The 24,535-nt window shown below is 44.9% G+C and overlaps 1 protein-coding gene across 4 annotated transcripts in view; it reads right to left on the bottom strand.

The window, feature by feature from the left end:
* The window catches only part of syt1a (synaptotagmin Ia), a 161,755-nt gene that overhangs the window by 117,962 nt on the left and 19,258 nt on the right, over nt 1-24,535 (bottom strand). For all 4 annotated transcript variants that reach the window (XM_049024257.1, XM_049024294.1, XM_049024276.1 and 1 more), the window contains exon 2: nt 7,359-7,410. The gene's annotated coding sequence lies outside the window, so the exon portion shown is untranslated. The remainder of the gene's footprint in view (nt 1-7,358; nt 7,411-24,535) is intronic.

Here is a 24,535-nt window from a genome sequence, read left to right on the forward strand (position 1 = left end):
TGCAAGCACCTACAGTATAACTGAACTGTACATTTAAGTGAGACTATAGTGTACTTCATAAGACATGAAGGTGATATATATATCCCATATACAAGTCATATATAGGTCTGCCTGATATTACTGCATATGGCCGGTGCTCTCTGTTGTTGTCATGTTCAGACCCCAGTAACAGGAATCATTTATTGCACATTAGACTCCTACAAATTGCATCATTTCCCCAGCAGGTGAACCCCATGAGGTGACAAGGCACAGGCCGCCCCCACACCTCCTCACTTCGACATTTCACAGTAGCGATTCCCTTCATTCGTTCCAGCCCACGCCACTGTATCAATCCTGTCTCTGTCGAGCCGATTCCTGTCTGGAAAGCTAGCGTGGAGCGAACGTTTTCCAACGGTGGGTGGGTGTCACGCTGAATTTAAGTGATCGAGCCATGACACCAGGCTGCATGGGGTGGGGGGGCTGACATTTTGAGAGCTATTTTTGGTGACTCTGAAGCATACTGTTCCCAGAGCAGTAAGCATATGATTTTCGCCAAAATGAACGGTGGTGAGGTAAACCTTCTCTTTGCCCAAGATCAGTTTGGTTTCGTGTCTATCCCTGGTGACATTTGAAACCCCCACCCTACTGTCTTGCTGTCATTTTTAGAAAGTACTTCAGATGTGACAGCATGCTGTGCCAGTTCTAATGTTAGATTGATTGCAGGTTTACAGTAGCATCATACACACATTAAGACAATAAAAAGACATTTAGACATCAATAGAAAGTTACAATAAATAACAGACAACAAGAATGTCAAAGACAGTTTTGCACAGAATTCCACAGTTATAGTTCAGAAACAGTATTGCACAGTTAATCAGTTTGGGTGTTTTTCCCCCCACATACACAGATCTAAAGGATCCTGTCAACACTGGAAATGCACCTCAGTCCAGCTCAAACCAGAGCAGTGATGATGGGGCAAGTCAGAGCAAGAGAATAATGAGGAAAAGATAATGATGAACCCTCACCTCAGTCTCCAAGGGGGTCGGGAGGAAAATGTACAGGAATGATCCCATGGGACGGCTAATTATGAAGAGCAATGGGGAAGATGCAGAGCAGCAAATCTATAAATAAAACCCTGTAGGTACCAGCGGGTCGTGGGCCGCACAGCCATCACTGATGATTCATCCAGCACTGCTGACCTCACTGTTTGATAGTCAAGGTGCCTCAATGTCTGGAGACAAGAACAGTTATGACAAATTTCCCAGTAAATTAAATCACATGTGCACAGGCACATGCACGTACTGTAGACTGAGACCTAGGTATGAAGTCTTTGATAAGCACAATGACGAGACAGACATTCATGGATATTCTGCCCCTCTTCAGTTCTTAGATTAGATTAACTTTATTGATCCCAGGGGGAAGTTCTTGAAAGGTTTCTGCAGGGTTTCACTGACTTTTGACATGTCTGGTGAATTTACTAATTTGAATAATAATCCTAATGACAGTACCTATAAACTACTTGTTACTAGTACATTTAACTAGTATACATGTCAACCAGGAGATGGGTACTAAAGTTCAATTTGATGAAAACAGTGAGCCAAAATGGGTGGGGTTTTCTTAAACATGCATAGTGGACCAAGTTTAAGTTTTAAGGTGAACAGATTGGGATGAGTGTAACATAAAAATAAACTGATTGATTGAATTGCACATATAAACTATTTGCTTTTCAGACAAACCAGAAATCCTAGAAAGCCAACTGAGAAGTTAATCATTGGAAAAATAATCAAAACTATTCCTCACCCTTCTGCTAGTAGTACATGCCCTTTCCATTATTATTTGTCTGTGTATTTCATTCAGTGCAGACAACAAAGGGGTGGTTAACCAGGGTATTATTTAATCTCCAAATGTACTTATCCACATGCTTTGCAGTGTTCACCTGGATTTTAGTGGGAATTAGCTGCTGCTGCCCACACTGACACAAGCAGTTTTTGGGCCATCTGGTGAGTCCAGGACTAGGAAGTAGATAAGGCCCCCACAGATGATCCAGAAGTTATTAATGTGCCACATGGAAAGGTGGGTCTGGAAATAGCAAGATATGACTACAAGCAATATCAGTCTTCATATCTTACAACCATCCATCTCCTATAATCAACGTGTGCTTGGAATCTATGCAAGGAAGCACAGGGCACAAGGTGAGGGACCACCCTGAATACCTGAAGGCCAGTCAATCATGGGGTACACTCACACACTACGGGCTTTTTAGTGGCACCAATTTACTTTATGACAAATTTGCAGACTACAGGAGGAACTACACATATAGGGAGAGCATGCAAACAGAAACAGCAGAGGGAACTGAACCCACAACCCTGGTGATGTAAGACTAAATTGCTTATTCTGAGACGCCTTGTCATCCTCTCGTAGAATAATTCATAGATATATTGAGTATCAAACTGTAAAGAAATTGTCTTTGATTACCATGTTCTTTGGTTCCAACCCCCAAAACCATTAATAATGGTTAATGAATATGATCACAATTAACACATCATGTGCTAAATTTGATGTTGCCCTTTCACACTCCTTAGATCATTCTTCAGGAGGCTTTGAGCATTTTACCCGTCAAGCAATGCTCCCAACAGCGACCAAATACACAGATGTCAAAACTAAACCTCATTTTCCAAATACACAGTTTAGCCTTAGTTACAGATGCTTAAGCAGGTTAAGTAGTAAGCATGTGCATTTACACACAGCTCAATATGATGTTATAATATACACCTGTGTGAGGACAAGAGGGAAATTTTTTGTTTGTTTCGGGAGGGTGAATCATGTGACATATGGGTTCAGAAGGACATGCTTTTCTCCTTTCCTGATCCTTTTTATCCAACAGCCCATATCACAGCTATAAATCCTCTCAGTAGATTCTGCCCCTGCACTTCCATACGCATCCAACACCCCTGCCCCCAGCTGTACCCATACTCAGACTTGACCCATAGCCAGCCCACTGCTGTATTCCTGCCATGACCAATGCCTCTGTTACTTCTGTCGTATGTTTCTGCTGTGCTTTCCACAGCGATGGAAACACACGCCCGTGACACGCAAAGCGGCGCAGATGCAGAATGTATGCGTGCTATCATCTTACTGATACACTCCAACAGACCCCTGATATTAATCAGCCTCTTGCCACTTCATTACATTGGCGCACAAAAGCCAATCAGACCTGTTAAGGTGATGAAATGAGCATCTGATCTGGGAGCCGATGAGTCTTATCTTGAACTTATTATTTTTGACATTTTAATCAATGAGCTTTTCAAAAGCAAAATAGAGTTTGGCATTGTTGAGGAGGACTTCAAATGATTCTTTAATGAGGTTAGGGAGAATTACGCTACCTGATGAGAAATCATGGTGTTCACACCTTGCCACCAGCTCTCGGTATATGAGCACTATGCTACTGTTGATGCACTGAGCAGCTACTGTAAAGGGTACAGAACACCAGCAAGCACCAACAAATTCTAATTACCTTTAGAGGTTAGAGCTTCCTTCAGCCCTTAAGGCACCAGGTGGGATGTTTTAAAAACATTAAATAGTTCACCAACCCCATAAAAAGAGTGCTCAGCCAGGACAAAAGGGACACAAGCATATCCCCAAAGACTGTTAATTACAACCCTGGGTGCAATAGGTATGGATGAAAGATATCTATTGAGCTCTGTAAACTGTGACTCAGTTTAAACTGTGTATTGGCATTTGTTAATTGTAGGTTATGTAAACATGGCCTCGTTGTAGACTTGGTAGAGATGGAGATTGTCCGCATTGAACATTGTTGGTATGAGGGAGCCGCAAAGCCCCTCATGGATTTATGACTGTTCATGAGATATGTGGGACTGTACGCATAAAAGTTTTATGGGTATCCTGAAACTCTGAGATCCATCAGACCCAGACACCTGGAGTAACTGCTGCTGAAGCACTAATTAAAAAAAATGTGATGTTCTTATTTTTCCATTGAGATGCAAGAATGATGGCTGAGGTCCCAGAAGGCCATTCTGTGGTGTGTGGAATGGCTCCCTGCCCAGCCTGGGGTCTGAACTAAGTCAGCGTCATGCTGCAAGTGTTCAATACTCTTGTTTAATATGAACAAGAAAGTCAACCAATTAAATGACTCTAATCCCATGGAACAGGATTATACTAAACATTCGGTCAATGAAATAACCTTACAAGTGACCATATTCAATGTAACATCACAGCCTTCCATGAATATGTGCAAACCTGCACACATCAGAAATGCATGGGCAAAAAACTTGCAATCACATTAAAATATTTTGCATTTCCACTGACAGCTCTCTGCTGTTTGCCTTGGGCGAGGGGGTTTACATCTGGCCTACTCTTGGGTGCTACTTTTCTCCAGTATGATCAATGATCAATAAGATTGATCAATGATCAATCAATGTTAGAGGAATCTTTTCATCAGACAACTTCCTGCTTTAATTGTGACATAATGGTAGGACTAAATTCCTGAAATGAAAAATATAATTTGCTGATTCCATGTTACGGGGCAGCATGGTGGTGCAGTGGTTAGCACTGTCGAGTCTCCGCCTGGGTCACATGTGTGTGGAGTTTGCATGTTCTCTCCATGTCGTCGTGGGGTTTCCTCCGGGTACTTCGGTTTCCCCCCGCAGTCCAAAAACATGCTGAGGCTAATTGGAGTTGCTAAATTGCCTGTAGGTGTGCATGTGAGAGTGAATGGTGTGTGAGTGTGCCCTGCGATGGGCTGGCCCCCCATCCTGGGTTGTTCCCTGCCTTGTGCCTATTGCTTCCGGGATAGGCTCCGGACCCCCCGCGACCCAGATAAGCGGTTTGGAAAATGGATGGATGGATAAACAAAGCCCTTGCACCCACATCGTGCCAGTGCCATGGCCGCCAAGGCCTTCACTGATAGGGCTCATTACAGTTTCCCTAGTCCAGAAATGTAATCTGCAGTGCCGTCACCACCACCTGAAAAAAGATCACACGGTGATTGCTCATTAAGCGCCTGATGAACACATAATTATTCACGATGTCACTGGATATTTTCATCGCAGCTGATTCACGGCCGCCGGTTTATATCCAGATCAAAAGGTGGCGGCTTTCAGGGGCATAGGGACAGTGCAACTGGAAGTCGAAACAGGTCTTAATGGGCACCCTACGTACGCCAGAAAAGGTCATGTGATCCAGAGCGAACTGGGATGTTTATTATATAATCTGGCAGATGCGTCATGGTGACTGGTCTGCTCTAGCTAAAATGCCGCTCCGGTTGGCTGCCCAATGGGCTTGTGAAGAGACATATGCAGGCGCTAACCAAACAGTTCTGCCGTCTAGCAGCCGAAAGTCCCTTCAGTGTGCGATAAACAAGGTCTCTTTCTAAATGGCACTTCAATTAAATAAATAAATCGTTGCAGCTGCTGTTCTCCTGCCTTGTTTTCCCACACAGTGAGAATCCCTCAAGAGGCAGTATTAATAACATGAGCCGCTCGTATTAAGAAAATTGACTTCAGCAAATGATGAATTAAGTGGCGGAATTTTCCCGTTGGCCGCGGGAATCCCGAAACAAATTACGTGTCACTGAGTGTTAGCGATGACGGGGATGTCACCGGCACATGACAGTTTGAAACCCCAACCAGTTCAATCTAGTTTTTAACAATGTTGGGAATGCACCGCCCTCCCGCTAAAATCATGGGATGTTTTGGAGGGTTCATCAGGGCTCTGCCAATCTCCGCATGTCCCCCACGCACCCCCAGAGAGGGAGAATGAGGTGTTGTTGATGTGAAGCGTGTCTCACAATCTGCCGGTAAGGGGCCTGCCCGCCCATAACTTAGGTTAGCTGTATTGGAGCGCTGGGTCGTGCTCACACAGAGCAGGCCACCCCTAATATTCATCGGTCTGCCTGTTTCTTGTTCATCAGCCCTTGACATGTATACACAGGCCGCATGTGTCTAATCCAAAAACATATCTCCCTGTAATGCTGTTCTTGGAGTTGATACAAGAAGTTAAGAATTTGACTTGCATAGTGTAGATATCATCCATCTTATCATTTATTTTGGTCAGGGTCACAGCAGGGAACAGGGAACAAGGTGGCGGCCATACATTGAACACAATACCAATTCATAGTTTAGATATGAAATTTTGTATTCAGTGTTTGTATTTTGACAGTTCGGTAGGGTGATGTTAGGTTTCTGGTTTTGTTCATCCTGTGAGAGCATACATATGACTGGCATCATCCTTCCTTAATGCATATGTTATCAGTTCAGGTACCATATACCAAGGTCCCAACAACCTTTCCATCATAACTGATAGGGAAAATTCTTCCAATGAACAACATCCTATATATCGAGAAGACAGAGTGTAAAGACAATAAAGATAAGGTAATTGCTCCAGGGAAGCAGGCTGTCATATCCTAACAGACAGATTCGACAACACAAGCCAGGGGGCCAGAAGCTGCATTGAAATTCCATAACCTTCATCAGGTCGGTCTTCACTGGATGTGGGGAGGCAAGGCTCATTGCCTCCATAGTCGAAATCTTTCCCCATATTGCTGAAGGCAAAGGATAACTCACATTTCCTTTCAGTGAGACCTAAACGCAGGAACAAACTGAAGAGAACTGCTCGAGGCCTTCTCCCCCTCATCTGAAAAGGTCTGTGGCTTCACCTCAGCCAGGGAGAAAAAAAAATGGGGGACTGAATACAGAACATGACAGGCCACACTTTGTACTTCATCTGTCTTCTCCCCTGGGGTATCAATGTTCCAGAGGAGGGCAATTGGGAAGGAGTGAAGCGAACCCTCTCCATGAAGGACCAGGAAAATCCTTCGCCATTGCATTTACCATAACCGACAAGAGCCTGCTTCCAAGTTTTCCCAGACAGATTAAAATAAAGAATCGATATGTTTAATACACAAACTTCTGCTGGAGGACAAGCCTGTGAATGTTAGCCGTGAAGGATAATGGAGTGCAGGGCAGAGGTTTTGTATCTGACGGCTCAGCATTGCTGGGGCGGGACAGCTAAAACAGATTGATGGCACCAATGCTCAGCCGATACATTCTGGCACCACTGCTTTTCCAATACTTCTCAAGGTCAAAGGAGGGTGATGCAGCTCACAGAGGAGACTGACTCAAACAGACTGGGTATTGGCTGGGCTGCGATGCTCTGGACCTCCAGAAATAACACTCATGTCTTTTATTGTGAGTTCATTATATTGTCATAAAACGCAATATTGAACTGCCAGGCACCCAGGGTACGACAATATTACATACTAACAGAGCTGGCAAATTTCTGGTCACATGATGCATGCAGAATAAGGGTATTTTACCGAATTTACAGTTTTCTTAAGACAAATAAAAACATTTCAAACTCACCTCTTCACTTAAGTCAGCCTTTGTTTTCAGCCAGCGGTCAGTTATATTGCTCCTGCAAAAAAACAAAACATTCCTTAAATATTACAAATTTTTGCCTATTATAGTAGCATTCGGGGCGGCATGGTGGTGCAGTGGTTAGCACTATTGCCTCACACGTCTGGGACCCGGGTTCGAGTCTCTGCCTGGGTCACATGTGTGCGGAGTTTGCATGTTCTCCCCATGTCGTTGTGGGGTTTCCTCTGGGTACTCCGGTTTCCCCCCACAGTCCAAAAACATGCTGAGGCTAATTGGAGTTGCTAAATTGCCCATAGGTGTGCATGTGAGAGTGAATGGTGTGTGAGTGTGCCCTGCGATGGGCTGGCCCCCCATCCTGGGTTGTTCCCTGCCTCGTTCCCGTTGCTTCCGGGATAGGCTCCGGACCCCCCACGACCCAGTAGGATAAGCGATTTGGAAAATGGATGGATGGATGGATTCTTCCGGACTTCCCTACACTGCACAAGATCACATACCGCGACTTGAATTCTACATCATGCAGCGGAAGAAGGCGTGGTTGCATTTTAGTAGGAAAGACAACCATTGTGCAGTTTGTAACCAGTGCAAAGCCGTTTTAATTTACAAGGATGGTAACACTAGCAGCATGCTTAAACATATAAGCTCTCAATATGGCATTCAATTCAAAGAAGGCCATATGTTTGATTGTCAGCGCTCCGTGGTCTCCATAGACACGGGTTACTTTAACTGTGGTGCCTTAACCTACATGCCCGAATTTTCAGAAATGTAAACGAATTATGTAGTACATTTGCTTCATTCATTTTAGAACATCATAGAGAGGGTGATAACACTAGCTCCTCTAAGGCAGCTCGAGGAAAGACAAGCCCAATTCATGCTCGCTGTCCAGGCAGCTAAGTTTAATTCAGAGAGAGTGAACGAGTGCCACCGGGCTGTAACAAAGTTTGGGGTGAAATTTTTGCATCCATTCACCACAGTAGAGCAGGAAGCTTTTCGGTAGGTAGTGATGTGCTTTCATAGAAGTTAGTTTGTCAGTGCATTGCTAGTACACTGGAGTTAGTTTTCTATGTGGCTACATTGCAAAGCAGTATGTACAATGTGAAACTAGGGTGTTGTCCACTTTAGTTCATGTCATACAACATTTGTTTTTAAAAGCCCAGTATCCTTTTCTATGGCTAATGCTACATCAGTGTTGTCAAAGTGCATTATAATAATATTTTCATATTTTGCACCATATTATTTATAGTTTAAATGAAGGATTGGTGGGTAATTTTTCAAGTGTTGATATTCACCATGTAATAGTCAAATGGCAAGATGAGACTGAGTTCTGACAGCTAATAAAACAGCTCCATTTGGTGCTGAAATCTGCATAGGACTACTGTTTATATTTTAGAAATATGTAGCTAACCAGGTCGAATTTCATGTCCACAAAATTATAATCAGTAAAAAGTTAGTATTTAGTTATTTTACTCTGATCTGGAATTGATAAAGAATCTAATTGATAAGAAGAATTGATAATGGCATTGACATCAGTAATTTCTTATCGATTCCCATCCCTACTCCTCACACACCAATGCTGATTTGAGGATCTATACAGGGCCTGTGATCATAAAGTGTGCGAGAAGACCCCTGAACCATTGCAGAAATCTGTTTTGGTTCTCATTACCAGCCGTGAGAGTCAGGTCTCCATTATCTAATTAGCCATGGGACGCATAAGGCCCCTAAAATAAATACTTGTTCTAAAGACCCCTGATTGATTGACTCTTTGTAGTTTTCATATGGAAGCTTTTATTGCTCACTATTTATTATGTGTTCATGAGCTAACTGCTTAAATCCTTTTTACAGGTGCAATAATCCAGCTGTTTTTTCAGGTTTTAGCTGAAGGGACTCCCATTACACAAAGACATGGCATAAAAACAGATTGTTCTGGCTAATTAAACTGATTTTCAGTTCCTATGAGATGGCTTTTTTGAACACCTGTTTCCCAATATATCTGAAGATGGCTATTCTTGGCCAACCTTGCTCACCCCTCAGCATCCATCTAACTGTCCTAGGTGATTGCTGGCATTCCTCCAGAGCTTCTAAATTTGTTAAATGGAACACTGACTCAGAAAGATGGACAGCTATTGCTGTAGTATGTTCATGCTTCCTGGAGGTCTCCTAGTTGCTCAGTGTGGAATCCCCCAGTGCTGAGCAGTCAGTGTGCTTCCTTTAAGGTAAGGCTCCTTGCTGCACCTGTGAATTGTAGGGTAAGCCTTTGAAGTTCTGAGGGACACTGGTGCATTGGGGTTGATGACCTGAGAAGGGTGACACCACATGGCCACATACGGTTCATTCACAAGCTCCAGCTGAGTTTTGCTATGCATATGAAAAACTCTGAAGGTGGTGGTATGAGACTGGTGGCAACATAGATGAACCCTTTTCTGTCAGCATTTGCAGACAGCAATGTGTGCATCCAGGGGCCTTATCACTGTCCCCCCCCCCCGCCACCGCTGCTCCACAATGACAGCTTCCAGCACGCTTTCATTACCAACATTTTATTCACAGACAAATGCAATTATCTGTCCGTCACGGCAGGGATGAAACCAAACGTGGATTTCCATTTCCCTTACAGGCCAGATGACAGGGGAATGCACCCCCACCTCCCCCCTAACCGCCTCCCAGCTTCAGAACTTTTCTGTTACCCATGCTGAGATGACATGACTCAGGCTGGCATCTCTACAGAGACGCTGAGCCACCGTCCTGCAGCAATGCTTGTGTTGACTGAGGAGCTACCATAGCAACACCCCCTACCCCAAACTCATGACAGCTTCCTATAGAAAATGAGCAGCCAGGCTACACATACTGTACATTAATGCAACTGCAGACAATCAGTTCTGAGCAGACTGAATAGCATCTGGGGTCTGCAGCTCTTACAGACGTGTAAAGAAACACTGCCTGTGACCACATGGTCCAAATCAACCTTTTAATCAAGCAAAATGATGGAAGTAACCCAACATTGGTTGAAACTCACTGGTAAAGGGATACCATGTCAATGTCACAAACACCAGACAAGTCTATACTTACTGATATGATTCTTATTCAAAATTAAAAAAAAAAAATAAAATTTTAAGCAGAAAGTTTATATTTCCTTGGTGATATTGTCCCCCTATACATCATGTGCAGCTTCTACTCTGCCAGAGAAAGGAAGCATCCCACTATTATGAGTACAGGAAACCCAATGGGACAAACAGTGCAAGTGACAGGCATATCTGGTAATGACTTGCTACTGCCACTTGATGCACACGGCTTTGAAAATGATGATTAGAAGGCAGAAGCCGTGATTAGCCCAGAGCTGTCCTGTCCGTCACACTAGCACTTTTGTGTTTGGGTCTGGAGAAAGCCATAAAACTTCCTAATTTGTCTGCTAATTAGCCAATCAAAGCGTGTCTTTGAAAGGTGCTGACACCACCACATGTGTGTGCAGGATAGAGAGGAGACATGGGAGCACTGTGGATGCAGGGACGAGGCGGGGTGGAGGGGGGAGGGGATGGGGGATAGTGATACTTCCTCAAAGGCAATTAAAACCATCCTCCATGGTCCGACATGTCCAAACAAGCCCACTTATAATTATAGTCCAAGAGCGTTTGCTTAAAATGGGAGATTACAAGCTGCAGGGGCAGAGGAGAGAGGATTCACCAAGTCACAGTTCTCTCTAATTTAATTTTCCTCAGAGAAAATGATTTGGACAGGGGTGGGGGGCATCAGGGGAACAGAGGAGAGGGGCATGACTGGGAGAGAGCCAGGCTGGGCCAGTGGCAAGGTGGGCAGGGTGACCTTATGGACGACCAGCCCATCACCCCCTCCGGAAGCACTGTGCCCCGAGAGGGCTACGCAGAGACCGCTGGTAATGTCACAACCCACTGAGCCACTATGATGCTGGACTTCAGGAGGCCGACAGGCCGGGGAAGTTACCAGAAAAGTGATCATGGACAATGTCACAGTGAGGTGGCGCCAATGAGCTGGCTGCGTGGGGCTCCAGACTTTCAGCGTCATGGACCACCGGGAAGCTTTGGAAGGGCACAGCCTTTACTCGATTACCTCAACCAAGCAAAGCCTGCTGGGCCAAAAGTCTGCATGCACCCCTGTTTGTTATCATGGCTGATGCTGCGAAGGTCCTCGGCTGGACTGCATGGGCACATGCTTATATCCCTCTCCTAGTGCAAATGTCCTAGTTGTACAATTCTGAAGGTTTCAATAGAAGAACTGCCTTACATTGTACCTTAGACATGCACTGCATAGCCCTAACTTTACGTTTCACTACTTGTACAATATATTTATTTAGCCATTATTGTCTTACGTGTAAAGTCATTTTTAATGTCTCAGGCAAATGCTGTTACATTTAATTTTATGGCTGCATATTTTGAAATAATGAAGATTGTTTTGATTTAATCCAAATAAGTACTAATGATGCCACTAGAGCACAAAGTCACCCAGTGATGGGCTGGTATCTCTCCCGAGCCTCATGCCCTGTCCTTCCTAAGATAGAGTCCTCGTTCATACCGACCATGAGTTGGATGAGTGGTCATTGAATGGAAGTATCCTTTAGCATTCTTATCAAAACAGACTATAGCCTAAAAGAGTTGTTTTGCCTACTCACTCATATCTTATATTTTTGTTATACACCGTGTAGCCATACCTTTAAAAAGTCAGCACATATAAGAACATAGTGCAATTACTGCCTGTCGGGACGCATGCAAATTTAAACACCACAGCGTCTATGTCACTCCTAGAAGAGGGGGAATGTACAGGAGAACATGTGTGCCTGTGGCTTTACTAGGGAGCCCAGGAACACACAGGAAAGTACTTGCAAAGTTCAACCAAGGGCACCCAAGTTAAAATGCACTACAGTACATCAACAGCAGCTAGACACCCTTTTTTAAACCCTGTGTGGGCACTGGATATCAACTGTTACTGGGGTTTGAACACTTTTATGCAACCCACTAATTAATCTTGCCATCGGTACACAGCCCATAATTGCCTTATTTATCAACATTAAATACGAGGTAAGCACAATTTGGTTTATATAACCACCACAGGAAGTACAATATGACACACATCACATATTAGATTTTCAGTGGAAGGATCTATTAATAAAAACTTTATGACAAGGGGTGTGAGGATCCATGTTTTCATGTCGAAACTAGTTTACAATCATGTTGTTGTCGCGTGCAAAACAAAATGGAGCAAAAATGGAAAATGGAACAAAAAAAAACATGGAGCCGCACAGAAATTGCTCATAGGCAGTTATACTGTATCATACATCAGTAACAGAAAGTAAGCTATCATACTGCATCTGACAGAGACAGGCTCTGGGTGATGGACAGCAGGCCCCAGTGCAGACAGGAGGAGTTCTCACCTCTCCATCTGACCGCCTCTCTCTGGACCGATCTTCATCAACACGCAGGTGAGAAGAACGGACTGCTGGCCACAATCTGCCCAGCACTGGCTGTGGACCAGCAACACACAAGCCGGGCGCTTTGTGTGTGTGCACTTAGCAGTTAACCGGTGGCAGTAGGCTCTTTAGAACCACTCTACACCCTACCTGTCACTTTAAGGAAAGATGGGGCAAAATTAGATTAGCTCAAGGCGAGGAAGGGGTAAAAGGCTACATTTTCAAACTTTCCTATAAGCCACAATAACTGAGTATGATTTTGCATTCTAGTTACATTCCATCCCAGTCTCTAAAGTACTAAAATGCATGGCTAAATTAAACCCAGTGCATCTTAGGATACATAATAGAAACCTTTACAAAAGCATGTTTCCAAGAAAGCAATAATTACCTTGGTGTTTGTAATGATAGTTGACTGCATTGTCATTATTAAAAAAAAAAGTTGGGCACCCTACTGAACTAGACCGTAATTTTCATAAAGGCCAAGTGGACATTAGATGCCACAAATGTTATGCAATCTTAACATGTAATAAGACCACAAACAATATAACAAACAATATGCCTTTCAAAAAGTTTAGGTATTCACTGGACAAACATGGAACAGCAAGGTTCAATTTTAAGTCCACCTCTTGTAAAACTGACTTGCAGCAACATTCATCCATCCATCCATTATCCAAACCACTTATCCTAGTGGGTCGCGGGGGGTCCGGAGCCTATCCCGGAAGTAACGGGAACGAGGCAGGGAACAACCCAGGATGGGGGGCCAGCCCATCGCAGGGCACACTCACACACCATTCACTGTCACACACACACCTACGGGCAATTTGCAAGTCCAATTAGCCTTAGCATGTTTTTGGACTGTGGGGGGAAAAAGGAGTACCCGGAGGAAACTCCACGACGACATGGGGAGAACATGCAAACTCCACACACATGTAACCTAGGCAGAGACTCGAACCCGGGTCCCAGAGGTGTGAGGCAACAGTGCTAACCACTGCACCACCATGCCGCCCCACATTCAGCCACACTAAGTGCTTAAAAACATGTAAACTGCCACTTGGAATGAAAGAATCTGTTAAGTAAATAAGTAATAGAATAGCGACGATTAGCCGTAATGACAAGCCAGTGGAGATAAGGAGGTAGTCAATGCCTGGGAGTACCTTAGTATTAACTAAGGGAGTCAGAGCTTTAGAAGGACAGCTTACATTAGTGCTTTGGTTACAAAAGTACATGTCACAATGTAAGGATGGCAGACGCATTGTCCAATGGCTAACTTTCCTTCATGCTTTTAAGGAAGAGTGCACTTTAATTATAGGGGAAATCAATGGAAGTAAATAACCGCCACACATGGTCAGGTCAGGTCGGGGAGCATGCACTGATGTAGTATGTTGCCGCAGCCATCACACAGCGAAAATCCTTGGTATCCCGGCCAGCGATCCCCTAGGCAGATACAATGTCCAGTCCCACCCTCCAGAAATGGCCATCTATCTGCCAAAGCCAGGAGTTATTTGGGGCGTCCCCTTGGCCTGGTCCAGTCACTTGGGTCTTCAGCAATGAGGATCTTGCAAGTTGGCTCAACCTAAGGGTAACGCACCACATGGCCATAGTGCCGTAATTGATGCTCCCTCACAATACAGATACTGTAAAGTTCCTCATTCGGGACTCCTCTAGCAATTGCTCATTCAGGACACAGAGTCAAACCAGCGGTACCGAAGGATTCTCCAAAAAGACACAGTACCGAAGGAGTCCAGTCTCGTCTCTGCTCACTGGATAGCATCCATGTCTCAAAACCATACAGCAAGACAGGGAGCACCAGTACTCCTTCATCCTCTAGCAAAGATATTGGGAACGCCACACACAACTTTCCAGCGACCTCATAACCTCCCATGCTCTTCCAATCTATCTGCTGACTTCATAGGAAGAGTCACCAGAGACATGAATGTCGCTACCAAGGTAGGTAAATAAGATAAGGTCTTGATAAGGTCGAGATTCTCCCAGCAGAAAGACACACTGCTGATGGCTGTGCCTAAGAAGTCATTAAATGCCTGGTTCTTGGTCTTTATCCAGGACACCCGCAATCCCAGACACTCAGACTCCTCTTTCAGTCTCTCGAGAGCCCCAATCAAAGCCTCCATTGACGCCGCTAAGATCACGGCATCGTCGGCAAAGTCAAGATCAGTAAATCTTTCTTCTCCAACAGACGCCTTACAGCTGTTGGACTCCATGACCCTGCCCAACACCCAGTCCATACAAGCATTGAACAGAGTAGGAGCAAGAACACACCCCTGGTGAACCCCAGAATCAACTGGAAAGAATGCATTGGTTCACTCTCCACTCTGCACAGCACTCACAGTACCAGTGTACAGGTCAGCCATGATGTCCAGTACCTTCAGGGAGATCCCGCGCAGTCTCAGAATGTCTCTCAGGACAACTCCATCAACTGTGTCGAATGCTTTATGAGACTCGAAAGAACCTCTGCCAATATTCATGTTTGGACTCCATGAGAACCCTCAGTGCAAGGATATGGTCAATGTTAGACTTCTTAGGTACAACACCAGACTGCTCCGGTCGCTGACAGGCAAGCAAGTCATCACAGATCCTGTTAAGCAAGGACCTTACCCGACATTGAAAGCAGTGTTACCTCAGTTCCCAGTACAGACTGGAGTTGTCACCAAGTAGTGCGCTGTGACTCCTCTCGATAATATCCAGGATGCCCAGGTAAATGAGACACCTCCTTCTGGGAACCCTGGCAACACCAAGACAACCCTTGACAACCTTCAGGGTCTTATCACAGAAGGTCTCCCACATCACATTAGAGTCAGCATTTACATCCAAGTCTGCAATTTCCTCACACAAACTCATCAGAAACAGCTTGATCAGCTTCATTCTCAGAATTCACAAACTGGGCACTTCTGTAGACCCTGCAGTTCTGTAGGAGCCTCCAGCATCTGTTCAAGAGGAAGTGATCGATCTCCTTCACCGCATCACCAGTACTGTAGTACTGTAGCTCGGGGCGTTGGAACCAGGACCCAGCGACCCGCAGCCCCTGATCTTTCGCAAAGTCAAAGAACATGAAGCGACTTTCACTCCAGTATCCAGACCCATGGGGACCGACACAATCCTCATAGCCAGCTCTGTCAGTGCCAGTGGTGGCATTGAAGTCACCAATGACCGTGAAGAGGAGTTTCACCTCATGGGCACCCTACAACCCTTCCTGTGGGCGATTGCAGTAGAGCTACTCCCGCGGAGAGCAGAAAAGTATCTAGCTTGTCCAAATCGAGCAGTTGTGAGTTGTTTTACGGTGGTTGGAGTGCCAATCCCGCCACCAACCCCCAAAAATTGTTTCCCTGCAATATGGAGGACCACTTGCAGGGCCAGATGCAGTTTAACGTCATACCCAGGACACACATGGCGAGTGTTTTTTTTTTTGCCTATGATTTTGGTCTTATTGTTCTGCTAAGGGCAAGGAGCCCTTTCTTCAGCATGAATGAATGTTTGGAGAGTGTGTGCAGGCCTTCATCAGGCAGGTATCTGAGGGCTCCTCATCTTTCCCAGGATCCAGAGAACCCCGTGCTCCGGGGGACTCATACCAGGTGCATAAACCCATAAACCATGGACAGAATCAGACCTCAGGCCTCCCGGGGGGAGGGGGGGGGGCACAGCAGAAACCTACATTTTCAACTCCAGAGGTCATTACACATGGTGAAAGGGACAGTCATGTATGACCACAAACAGGCACACCCACCAACCAAATTACAAAAATGGACATTATATAACAAACCATGTGACCAGGAACTTTGTTTCATAGTCCCTCCATACCAGACTAAACCCTTTGGCTGAGCATTGTGATGAAAAGCTGAATCTCCTCTCCTTATGCTAATGCTAAAGCCAGCTGAGGTTAGGGGCTAGCGAATGGAGCTCCTCACAATTTATTAGTCATTCAGAAGAATCAGCAGTGACCACCATCAAGAATATATGTCCATGCAACTGGTATGGCTATAACTGGGATCAGTGGCTATGCTCTAATTCACAGCCTCAGGCTAGATGTGAGCACATGTCAGCTCCCATTTAGAAATACAGTAATATCCAATTATAGATCAACAACTTACAATAATAACACATAAGACAGATTAGATGGCTTGTTAACTAGGATGTGTACATATTGCCGAAATTGCTGCCATTTTCCTCGGGTTAATTTGGATACTTGATATTAGAAGTACATCGAAATGAGGGTAAAATGAAAAGACCACTTAGGTAAGACGTGAGGCGAAACTGATAAAATGAGAGGCGGCCAGAGATGTAATGAGATACTTAAAAACGCACACGGCTGGTTAATGTGTGGTTATGCATGAAAAGCATCATTACTGACACAAACCTGGTCTGTCCATTCCATCCATGTAAATTTATCACCCACCCTCTGGCACATGCTAGGAACTAGGGGTGCGAGGAAGCCTGATAAACAGCACAGGGTTGTGACCCACTGACAGCGTAGACAGCCATTCAGTATGGAGGGAAGAAACACTGAGACTTTGCTGGGCATTTGCTGTGAACTGAAGAAAGTGGAGGGCAAGGGCCATGCAGACTTAAAGTGTAACATTGCTGCATGATAATCCACTTAATCTGCCAGTTCCGTGCCCCAGCTGCCAGCCTGCTTCACTTTAACACTAAGAAATCCCATGCCAGTCCAATGTTTATGCACTGTGGACAGGTGAGACTTTTACCTAAAATATTTCACTCAGATCAAATCGCGACAGAAGAACCACAAGACAACAGTGGCACAGATTCCATTCACTTAAGCAAACAGTGCATATTAACCTAAAATCTCAGGTATTTTTAGTCTGTAGCAAAACTTTCCTGCCTGATTCGTACATATGAAAACTGCTGCCAGTGCTGTTTGAAATGCCAGCTGCATCCATCCAAACAGAATAGGTTTGTTTCTGCAGGGTCAACAGATTTCACATGGCAACTCCTTCTGGCTGCTCTCACAGGTGCAGCACACGTCTCCCAGTGAGATGCAGAACCACAGGCAGCCATTAAGAAGGAGGACAGGCTCCACCCTAACCACCCGACAGTCTAAACGATTGGATGGTCTAAACGAATGGATCCCCTTCTATTCTACGCTGGGCAGATGCTCTAGTGTCCAGCTGGATGCTTTCCCAGGTCAGTCTCCTTGCACTGCAGCTCCTCTTGGAGCCAATGAGCGGGAAAAACTGGACAGCTGGTACAGGGTCAAACTAATCACCGGCGAGTAACCGAGAATAGAGCAGGAATGACCACAATAACAAGCTCCGGGACGATGTCACCCCACCCTCCTCACGGGTGGGATGCCATCACCGCCACCGCAGGCACTTAATTTTGGATGCAGAAAAATCAATTAGACACAAATCAAGTGACCCGACCTAGAAGAGAAGCCATTAGGGTGCTGCGGACAGGTGTGCCCGCTCAAAGCCGTCTCAAATCGGAGACCCCACCAACAACATGGCTGTGGGCAAATGGCACATCGATCCCCGCGACCAGGAGGGCTCAAGAAACAGGCCAAACGGCTAATTAAGTAACGTAGCCTGCTATCTCCGACAGGTCCTCTGCAATTATTACTGCAATTCACATCGATCTTTCAATTTCAAGACATAACAAGCATTATAGTGCATTATGCAGAAGTTTGTAAAGGTAGGTGTGTTTGTTTAGACTGAATTTTCCTGCAATGGGTTCCTAACCATGTACTGACAGTCATCCAAATCCCCTCATCCTCAGGCTGGGAGAAACATAGGACTGAAGAGCCTAGGGAGAAATGCAAAGAAGTGCCCAGGTTCAAGGGCAGAGCACTGAAGAACAAGGGAGGATCATCTTAATGACGAAGAAAAACCACTCAATCAAACACACAGGACCAAGACTACTCAGCAAAGACTTGGTACATGGGTGAGACCACTGATTTTTATATTTAGCAGGTATACAATAAGGGACAGATCCTGCAAGGACAAGATGGGCAACTGCCCAGGACAGCATCTTCTGAGGGGATACCAACCTAGCAGACTGGAGGGGAAGCAGTGAAGCTTGCCTAGAGTGGGCTTCAACCAACACTTTATCCAATGAAATTTAATCAGGAGTATTCCAGTACTTGAAACAAAAAAGAATCACCTCTTGATCCATGGTGGTAACTTCCCGTGTTGGGTCTATCATAAATTCATCTGCTTCTTTTTTTCCCTACACTGATGCCTCATTTGTGGGTCCATATTTATGCAATCTGCAAACGTTGCTCTTTAATGCATGCTTTTTATCTTTTTTTTTTTTTATAAGTAAGTCCTGGATGCCTCTGCACAGGCTAACATAGGAGTCATTAACATTGTTTTGGTTGTATGCAGACAGCGAATGGAGCTGCAGTCCATTATAATTATGATGTTAAGAGGTTAGTGAAATGCTACTGATATCTCATTCCCTCCACTTGATAAATTATTCATGAGTGATCTACTCAAACTGACAAGGTTAAAGGTGATAAACGCCATTAGTGGTATCTATAATTTTGCATTAAACACTTAATGAAGGCCTTTTCAAACAATGACGCCGCCCTGCAGCCACCAGATGCTGACAGAAGGAATCATTTTCACAGCCTTCACACTAGATGTGATGGAGTCTCATGCAAGAGAGCATCTTAAGCGGCATTTTGCCATGAGCCCGGCTCTACTTTCAGCTGGTGTGGTGTTTCCTGTGGCACTTATGTGGAAGATGATTGTCAGTCAGATCAAGGCTTTCAGCTCTTGCTGCTTGACATGTTTAGAAGCATAGACTCTTTCAGGTACTGTAGTTGTTTTCTCCTACATACAATGTAACCAGATAAATCAAATAATATGACCTAAAGGATTGTTTATCTTTCTTCTGATCACTAGCTCTGATTTGGATAAATTATATGTTGATGAATGTGTGTATCTGTTATAATGTGCACTCAACAGTGATCAATCCAGTCCATCAAAATGTATGAATAACTTATGAAACAAGGCTTTTAACTCTTACTATACTATTTTCCACAAGAAATTAAACAAATATCCCTGGCACGTTCCGTGCTGAGCCCCGCCCCCACGTCGGATTCTCTGATCACGTGTCAATCATGCTCATCCCAGCCTACAGACCTCTCGTCAGACGCGCAAAACCCGTCCAGAAGCAGACAAAGATCTGGCCCCCAGGAGTCATCTCTGCTCTTCAAGACTGTTTTGAGCGTACTGACTGGGACATGTTCAGGGAGCCTGCAACCTACGGTGACTCTACTAACCTGGAGGAGTACACGACCTCGGTCACTGGCTACATCAGCAAGTGCATTGATGATGTCACCGTCTCCAAGAACATCACCACACGCTCCAACCGGAAGCCCTGGATGACTACGGAGGTGCGCACGCTGCTGAGAGCCCGTGACACCGCCTTCAAATCAGGTGACCAGGCTGCCCTGAGAACAGCAAGGGTCAACCTGTCCAGGGCCATCACAGCGGCGAAGCGTGCCCACGCCCAGATACTACACAGCCATTTCAAAGACACTGGGGATGTTTGGCGCATGTGGCAGGGTATCCAGGCCATCACCAACTACAGGGCATCTCCACCTGCCTGTGACGGTGAGGCCTCCCTTCCAGTCCTGCTGAATAGCTTCTACGCACGGTTTGAAGCCCAAAACAGCATGGCAGTGAGGAAGTCCATCCCACCTCCCAACTACCAGGTGCTCTGTCTAACCGTGGCTGATGTGAGGAAAACTCTGCTTAGAGTCAACCCGCGGAAAGCTGCTGGACCAGACAACATCCCTGGTTGTGTGCTCAGAGGATGTGCAAAACAGCTGGCTGATGTCCTCACAAACATCTTCAACATCTCTCTGAGCACCCCAGTCATCCCAACATGCTTCAAAACCGCCACCATCATCCCCGTGCCAAAGAAGTCTTCAGTGACCTGCCTCAATGACTATCGTACCGTTGCACTCACGCCCATCATCATGAAGGGAGCAGCGTGTGGCACTGTGGGCTAAGCCTGTGTGCATGTAATCAGAAGGTCGCAGGTTCAAACCCAGCCTCAGCCTGTGGGTCCTTGAGCAAGGCCCTTAACCCCCAGCTCCCTGGGCGCCACTACGGGTGGCAGCCCTTTGCAGACAACTTACTCGATGAAAAAAGAGGAAGTTGTGGGAGGCGTAAAGACAATTTCCCTATGGGGATCAATAAAGTATCAAAAAAAAAAAAAAGAAGTGCTTCGAGAGGCTCGTCATGAGGCACATCAAGTCCCTACTGCCACCCTCACTAGACCCCCTGCACTTACCGTCCCAACGACGCCATCGCCACCACCCTTTATCTGGCCCTCACCCATCTAGATAAAAAGGGCACTTATGTTAGAATGCTGTTCATAGACTTCAGTTCAGCATTCAATAGCATCTGATCGGGAAGCTGAGACTGCTGGGCTTAAATACTTCTCTCTGTAACTGGGTCCTGGACTTCCTGACTGGGAGACCTCAGTCTGTCAGGATCGGGAGCAACATCTCCAGCACCATCACGCTGAACATGGGAGCCCCCCAGGGCTGTGTGCTCAGCCCTCTACTTTTCACGCTGCTGACCCATGACTGTGCAGCAATGCACAGCTCAAACCACATAATAAAGTTCGCCAATGACACAACTGTGGTGGGTCTGATCAGCGGGAAAGATGAGGAAGCCTACAGAGAGGAGGTGCGACAGCTGACGGACTGGTGCAGAGCCAACAATCTTTCCCTGAACGTGGACAAACCAAAGGAGGTGGTTGTCGACTTCAGGAGGGCACAGAGAGATCACTCCCTGCTGAGCATCGGCGGCTCCTCGGTGTAGATCGTCCAGAGCACCAAGTTCCTCGGTGTCCACATCACGGAGAACCTCACGTGGACCCTCAACACCAGCTCCATTGCCAAGAAGGCCCAGCAGCGTCTGTACTTCCTGCGGAGACTGAGGACAGTGCACCTTCTACCCCCAATCCTCACCATGTTTTATAGAGGGACCATAGAGAGCATTCTCTGTGGCTGTATCACAGCCTGGTACGGGAATTGCGGCGTCTCGGACCGCAAGACCCTACAGAGGATTGTGAGGACAGCTGAGAACATCATTGGGGTCTATCTCCCCTCTATTACGGACATCTACACCACACGCAGCATCTGCAAAGCCACCAGCATTGTGGATGACCCCACACACCCCTCACACACACTCTTCTCCCTCCTCCCGTCTGGCAAAAGGTTCCGTAGCATACGGGCCTCCACTGCCAAAATGGGGAACAGCTTCTTCCCTCAGGTCATCAGACTCCTGAACCGGAACTGAACACAATCCCCCCCCCACACACACACACACACACACACATCTGTACATCTGTATATAATATTTATTGTTATTTATTGCCTCTCAACTCCTTACTCTTCTAAACCACGGCATTTTTGCACAGCATTTTTGCACAAACCTTCGCTGCTACCATACAGTAACTTAAATACTGTATCCAGAATGTTACCACCATTAATTGGCACTGTATGTTGTCTTGTCTTGTCTTGTCAATCTGTACTGTTATGCTGTGCTGTCTGCACTTATGATGTTGCTCTGTCTTTGTCCTGCTCTGTGTTGCACCATGGTCCTGGAGGAACGTTATCTCATTTCTCTATATACTGTGTGTATGGTTGAAATGACAATAAAACCTACTTGACTTAATCCGAGTTCCTTGTGTTCTGCTCAATGGCAATAATGAGAGTTGTGGCAGATTTGTGTGAAATACAGTACGGGGTTAAAATGAAAAATATGTGGTTCTATAGATAGTGTGAGATAGATACTGTAGCATACAGTACATAAGCATGCACCACCTGGCCTGAACATCCAAAAGTCTGAGCGACAAGAAAGGCAGGCTTCAATTCCAAGACCCTGTCAATTTAAAGGATAGCCATTAGCTACTGGTCAAGTGTACACTGAGAAATCCCCAGGATTACTTAAGTTACCATTAACGAGTGACTGAGTGAAGCATGTTGTACACAAAACCCTTCATAGTGTAAGCAAGTCAGAGCACCTAATCCAGGTATTTTAATGCTTGAATGAAGAACCAAAACCCTCTATGAATGAATGGGTACAATGAATAGTCAAGGATGCATATGTATCGTTAGTGAATCTTACAATTGGAAAGTCCTCACATCTGAAATATGGAAACTCCTCAAATCCACCAACAGGAAAAACAGCCACGAATGAAACACATGTAAAAAGGCTGAAGTAATGCAGCACTATAGTATCTGGGAGACCAATTCTCAAGTATCCCTTTAAATTTTCCAAAATAAATGGTACCCAACCCCCACCTTGAGAGATCCTGGTCTACTTTGTTCTTACACCTAGCATCTTAATTAATCCAGTGTCACGGGGCTGTCACAAACTAATTATATAAAAATAGCGTGTAATAGTCACAAGATACCCATTCTTTAAAAATGTCATAAGCCATTAAATAATTTTAAAAAGCTAATAAAAAATAAAATGTTACTTCAAAATGACATTTCAGCAGCTAAAAAAGGTGCACAAATTAGTATTCACCTAAATGAGAATTAATTGATGATTCCGTTTTTTTCCCCTTCTGGGGAAAATGCCATTATAGTATCTATTAAGCAATTAAATAATGAATTGATCATAATTAATTTGCCACTGTGTTATTGTTTTAAGGGCCAAAAAAGAGGAAGTTTGTTTTACCACCGCATGCTTATCAGCAGAAGTGCTCAATAAATAATTCAGAAATGTCAAGATAGGTTCCATCGTGGTCAGAATTCAAGAGAATGCTCAGCTGTCCCAAACAAATTAAAAACCAGAATGAACAGGGGTGCCCCCAGGACCAGCTCTGAGACCACAGCTCAGAAGGGCCGTGAGAAAGAAGCAAAAAGTGTCAAGTTTATTACTCATACTATAGTACCTGGCTTTGATTCCCCTCATAATGTTGGGTATTGGAGGCCGGGCTGTAGCCCCCCTGAGGGAAAATTCAAAATCAAGATCAAAGATAAAACTAAAGAGTATGGGGTGAGATGTATTTCATGCTTCATCTGTATTGTGTCAATGACTTTAGAATAGGCTAGATTTCCACATGGTTTGTGGGACTCTATTCGTGGCAAAAAACACACATGACCAGTATTTATTCTGGCAACTGGGCAAAAGAATGAGGTGTTTAAGATTCAGCTGTCTCCTCTGCACAACATGTATGCACACTAAAGTGCAAAAAGTGTCATAATCAGTGAAGAGGTTAGCTTCTCATTCTGTCAGCTTCCTCTTTTTGTACCAAATAAGACAGCTGATAGTCAATAACAGTAAAACGTACATACCCTTGGACTTCTGTCTTCTAGGAAATTCTCTTGCTATTGCACTTTATTTATGCCGGAAAGGGTGAATGGGCGAATGACAAAAATCTGGTTTAAAAATGACAAGAACTATGCCAGAAGGGACAATAATGGACTGTCCATTGATATGCAAATGAAGCACTGACATTACTTCCTCTTTGAGAACGTGCTGAAATAAGAGAGAAGACTCCAGCTGTCAAGTACGGCCCCACTGGCCAACTGTCATCCAATATGGCTATTTTCAAAAAGCATTCATAGATTGGCATATTATGGGAAAGAAGCTCAGAAAGTCATTTTGTAATCTGAATATAGATACACAAAAAAACTAGAATGATACCACTCAAATAAAATGGAACACTGCTGCTGAAAGCATGCCAGATCTGAAAGTCTGTGCGCCGCCCACACTTAAATAATGACAAC

The sequence above is a fragment of the Brienomyrus brachyistius genome, chromosome 1 (assembly GCF_023856365.1).
Source record: "Brienomyrus brachyistius isolate T26 chromosome 1, BBRACH_0.4, whole genome shotgun sequence".
Classification (NCBI taxonomy): Eukaryota; Metazoa; Chordata; class Actinopteri; order Osteoglossiformes; family Mormyridae; genus Brienomyrus; species Brienomyrus brachyistius.